This window comes from Tenebrio molitor, chromosome 5 (genome assembly GCF_963966145.1).
Source record: "Tenebrio molitor chromosome 5, icTenMoli1.1, whole genome shotgun sequence".
NCBI lineage: Eukaryota > Metazoa > Arthropoda > Insecta > Coleoptera > Tenebrionidae > Tenebrio > Tenebrio molitor.
Window position 1 is genome coordinate 7,018,194 of NC_091050.1, and position 6,000 is coordinate 7,024,193.

Consider the following 6,000-nt stretch of genomic DNA (forward strand, 5'->3'; position numbering starts at 1 on the left):
TGTTATTAATTTGGTGGGTTGATTAAAACTATCAAATGAACTTACTGCTTTCAGTCCTTACAGCATCTACTGTTTCTGGAACTGTATTTTCTTCATCTTCTCTTTCCCCATGTCTTGAATTTTTATTTCACCCACAAATATCGTTTCTCAAATTATTAATTGCATAGGTGAAAATTTTTAAGAAGCTTTGTTTCAGTAAACAAATAACATGAAAATAAAGTGTCTGACTTTTGTGGCTTCTACTTCTGTCGCAATTTGCGACGAGTCCCCTCTTCTTCAAAGTAACGGACCTACTGTAACAAAAGAAAAATATATTGCAGCTTACATTTTTTCTGCTTATTTGATAGTTTCAAGAATTATGAAATTAATTTAAATAAAATAAATTCCTCGGGAGAAATTCATATTGGAAAAACATAAAAATAAACAAAGATGACTGAAAATTAAATTACCCTTTAAATCCAGTCCACAAGCGGTCCGCGCCGACCCTCCATGTCGCACCCGTCAAAGGACGAAACCTAGTCCTGATTGAAAAAAACAAACATCTTCCTATCGACATTTTGGTCGATCAAATTATTCATTTCTGACCAAAAAAAAAAAAAGATTTGTATTTACAACTGCAGCTACAAGCAGCCATAATCTGTTTTCCTACATTTTGTAATACTACTAAATCGCGTTCAATTTTTGCGAGCAACCTTCTGGAACAAGTTGATAGAGAGCTATTGCCAGTTCAAATAGCAACGTAGCCTTATTCGCTCGCGTCTGATAATGTGATACGCGAAATTAAATCTGTTGACAAATCTATTAAATTATTTGTTTAAAGGAAGCTGCGTTCCTTAACACTTTCGAAATATTAGTCTTGAATTTTTATTTCACCCACAAATATGGTTTCTCAATTTATTAATTGTATAGGTGAAAATTTTTAAGAAACTTTGATTCAGTAAACAAATAACATTAAAATAAAGTGTCTGACCTTTGTGGCTTCTACTTCTGTCGCAATTTGCGACGAGTCCCCCTCTTCTTCAAAGTAACGGACCTACTGTAACAAAAGAAAAATATATTGCAGCTTACATTTTTTCTGCTTATTTGATAGTTTCAAGAATTATGAAATTAATTTAAATAAAATAAATTCCTCGGGAGAAATTCATATTGGAAAAACATAAAAATAAACAAAGATGACTGAAAATTAAATTACCCTTTAAATCCAGTCCACAAGCGGTCCGCGCCGACCCTCCATGTCGCACCCGTCAAAGGACGAAACCTAGTCCTGATGGAAAAAAAAAACATCTTCCTATCGACATTTTGGTCGATCAAATTATTCATTTCTGACCAAAAACAAAAGATTTCTATTTACAACTGCATCTACAAGCAGCCATAATCTGTTTTCCTACATTTTGTAACACTACTAAATCGCGTTCAATTTTTGCGAGCAAACTTCTGGAACAAGTTGATAGAGAGCTATTGCCAGTTCAAATAGCAACGTAGCCTTATACGCTCGCATATCTTATGTGATACGCGAAATTAAATCTGTTGATAAATCTATTAAATTATTTGTTTAAAGGAAGTTGCGTTCCTTAACACTTTCGAAATATTAGTCTTGAATTTTTATTTCACCCACAAATATGGTTTCACAATTTATTAATTGTATAGGTGAAAATTTTTAAGAAACCTTGTTTCAGTAAACAAATAACATTAAAATAAAGTGTCTGACCTTTGTGGCTTCTACTTCTGTCGCAATTTGCGACGAGTCCCCTCTTCTTCAAAGTAACGGACCTACTGTAACAAAAGAAAAATATATTGCAGCTTACATTTTTTCTGCTTATTTGAGTTTCAAGAATTATGAAATTAATTTAAATAAAATAAATTCCCCGGAAGAAATTCATATTGGAAAAACATAAAAATAAACAAAGATGACTGAAAATTAAATTACCCTTTAAATCCAGTCCACAAGCGGTCCGCGCCGACCCTCCATGTCGCACCCGTCAAAGGACGAAACCTAGTCATGATGGAAAAAAAACATCTTCCTATCGACATTTTGGTCGATCAAATTATTCATTTCTGACCAAAAAAAAAAAGATTTGTATTTACAACTGCAGCTAGAAGCAGCCATAATCTGTTTTCCTACATTTTGTAACACTACTAAATCGCGTTCAATTTTTGCGAGCAAACTTCTGAAACAAGTTGATAGAGAGCTATTGCCAGTTCAAATAGCAACGTAGCCTTATTCGCTCGCATCTGATATGTGATACGAGAAATTAAATCTGTTGATAAATCTATTAAATTATTTGTTTAAAGGAAGCTGCGTTCCTTAACACTTTCGAAATATTAGTCTTGAATTTTTATTTCACCCACAAATATGGTTTCTCAATTTATTAATTGTATAGGTGAAAATTTTTAAGAAACCTTGTTTCAGTAAACAAATAACATTAAAATAAAGTGTCTGACCTTTGTGGCTTCTACTTCTGTCGCAATTTGCGACGAGTCCCCTCTTCTTCAAAGTAACGGACCTACTGTAACAAAAGAAAAATATATTGCAGCTTACATTTTTTCTGCTTATTTGAGAGTTCCAAGAATTATGAAATTAATTTAAATAAAATAAATTCCTCGGTAGAAATTCATATTGGAAAAATATAAAAATAAACAAAGATGACTGAAAATTAAATTACCCTTTAAATCCAGTCCACAAGCGGTCCGCGCCGACCCTCCATGTCGCACCCGTCAAAGGACGAAACCTAGTCATGATGGAAAAAAAACATCTTCCTATCGACATTTTGGTCGATCAAATTATTCATTTCTGACCAAAAAAAAAAAAGATTTGTATTTACAACTGCAGCTAGAAGCAGCCATAATCTGTTTTCCTACATTTTGTAACACTACTAAATCGCGTTCAATTTTTGCGAGCAAACTTCTGAAACAAGTTGATAGAGAGCTATTGCCAGTTCAAATAGCAACGTAGCCTTATTCGCTCGCATCTGATATGTGATACGCGAAATTAAATCTGTTGATAAATCTATTAAATTATTTGTTTAAAGGAAGCTGCGTTCCTTAACACTTTCGAAATATTAGTCTTGAATTTTTATTTCACCCACAAATATGGTTTCTCAATTTATTAATTGTATAGGTGAAAATTTTTAAGAAACCTTGTTTCAGTAAACAAATAACATTAAAATAAAGTGTCTGACCTTTGTGGCTTCTACTTCTGTCGCAATTTGCGACGAGTCCCCTCTTCTTCAAAGTAACGGACCTACTGTAACAAAAGAAAAATATATTGCAGCTTACATTTTTTCTGCTTATTTGAGTTTCAAGAATTATGAAATTAATTAAAATAAAATAAATTCCCCGGAAGAAATTCATATTGGAAAAACATAAAAATAAACAAAGATGACTGAAAATTAAATTACCCTTTAAATCCAGTCCACAAGCGGTCCGCGCCGACCCTCCATGTCGCACCCGTCAAAGGACGAAACCTAGTCATGATGGAAAAAAAACATCTTCCTATCGACATTTTGGTCGATCAAATTATTCATTTCTGACCAAAAAAAAAAGATTTGTATTTACAACTGCAGCTAGAAGCAGCCATAATCTGTTTTCCTACATTTTGTAACACTACTAAATCGCGTTCAATTTTTGCGAGCAAACTTCTGAAACAAGTTGATAGAGAGCTATTGCCAGTTCAAATAGCAACGTAGCCTTATTCGCTCGCATCTGATATGTGATACGCTAAATTAAATCTGTTGATAAATCTATTAAATTATTTGTTTAAAGGAAGCTGCGTTCCTTAACACTTTCGAAATGTTAGTCTTGAATTTTTATTTCACCCACAAATATGGTTTCTCAATTTATTAACTGTATAGGTGAAAATTTTTAAGAAACCTTGTTTCAGTAAACAAATAACATTAAAATAAAGTGTCTGACCTTTGTGGCTTCTACTTCTGTCGCAATTTGCGACGAGTCCCCTCTTCTTCAAGGTAACGGACCTACTGTAACAAAAGAAAAATATATTGCAGCTTACATTTTTTCTGCTTATTTGAGTTTCAAGAATTATGAAATTAATTTAAATAAAATAAATTCCCCGGAAGAAATTCATATTGGAAAAACATAAAAATAAACAAAGAAGACTGAAAATTAAATTACCCTTTAAATCCAGTCCACAAGCGGTCCGCGCCGACCCTCCATGTCGCACCCGTCAAAGGACGAAACCTAGTCATGATGGAAAAAAAACATCTTCCTATCGACATTTTGGTCGATCAAATTATTCATTTCTGACCAAAAACAAAACATTTGTATTTACAACTGCAGCTACAAGCAGCCATAATCTGTTTTCCTACATTTTGTAACACTACTAAATCGCGTTCAATTTTTGCGAGCAAACTTCTGGAACAAGTTGATAGAGAGCTATTGCCAGTTCAAAAGCAACGTAGCCTTATTCGCTCGCATCTGATATTGTGATACGCGAAATTAAATCTGTTGATAAATCTATTAAATAATTTGTTTAAAGGAAGCTGCGTTCCTTAACACTTTCGAAATATTAGTCTTGAATTTTTATTTCACCCACAAATATGGTTTCTCAATTTATTAATTGTATAGGTGAAAATTTTTAAGAAACTTTGTTTCAGTAAACAAATAACATTAAAATAAAGTGTCTGACCTTTGTGGCTTCTACTTCTGTCGCAATTTGCGACGAGTCCCCTCTTCTTCAAAGTAACGGACCTACTGTAACAAAAGAAAAATATATTGCAGCTTACATTTTTTCTGCTTATTTGAGTTTCAAGAATTATGAAATTAATTAAAATAAAATAAATTCCCCGGAAGAAATTCATATTGGAAAAACATAAAAATAAACAAAGATGACTGAAAATTAAATTACCCTTTAAATCCAGTCCACAAGCGGTCCGCGCCGACCCTCCATGTCGCACCCGTCAAAGGACGAAACCTAGTCATGATGGAAAAAAAACATCTTCCTATCGACATTTTGGTCGATCAAATTATTCATTTCTGACCAAAAAAAAAAAGATTTGTATTTACAACTGCAGCTAGAAGCAGCCATAATCTGTTTTCCTACATTTTGTAACACTACTAAATCGCGTTCAATTTTTGCGAGCAAACTTCTGAAACAAGTTGATAGAGAGCTATTGCCAGCTCAAATAGCAACGTAGCCTTATTCGCTCGCATCTGATATGTGATACGCTAAATTAAATCTGTTGATAAATCTATTAAATTATTTGTATAAAGGAAGCTGCGTTCCTTAACACTTTCGAAATATTAGTCTTGAATTTTTATTTCACCCACAAATATGGTTTCTCAATTTATTAACTGAATAGGTGAAAATTTTTAAGAAACCTTGTTTCAGTAAACAAATAACATTAAAATAAAGTGTCTGACCTTTGTGGCTTCTACTTCTGTCGCAATTTGCGACGAGTCCCCTCTTCTTCAAAGTAACGGACCTACTGTAAAAAAAGAAAAATATATTGCAGCTTACATTTTTTCTGCTTATTTGAGTTTCAAGAATTATGAAATTAATTTAAATAAAATAACTTCCCCGGAAGAAATTCATATTGGAAAAACATAAAAATAAACAAAGATGACTGAAAATTAAATTACCCTTTAAATCCAGTCCACAAGCGGTCCGCGCCGACCCTCCATGTCGCACCCGTCAAAGGACGAAACCTAGTCATGATGGAAAAAAAATATCTTCCTATCGACATTTTGGTCGATCAAATTATTCATTTCTGACCAAAAACAAAACATTTGTATTTACAACTGCAGCTACAAGCAGCCATAATCTGTTTTCCTACATTTTGTAACACTACTAAATCGCGTTCAATTTTTGCGGGCAAACTTCTGGAACAAGTTGATAGAGAGCTATTGCCAGTTCAAAAGCAACGTAGCCTTATTCGCTCGCATCTGATAATGTGATACGCGAAATTAAATCTGTTGATAAATCTATTAAATAATTTGTTTAAAGGAAGCTGCGTTCCTTAACACTTTCGAAATATTAGTCTT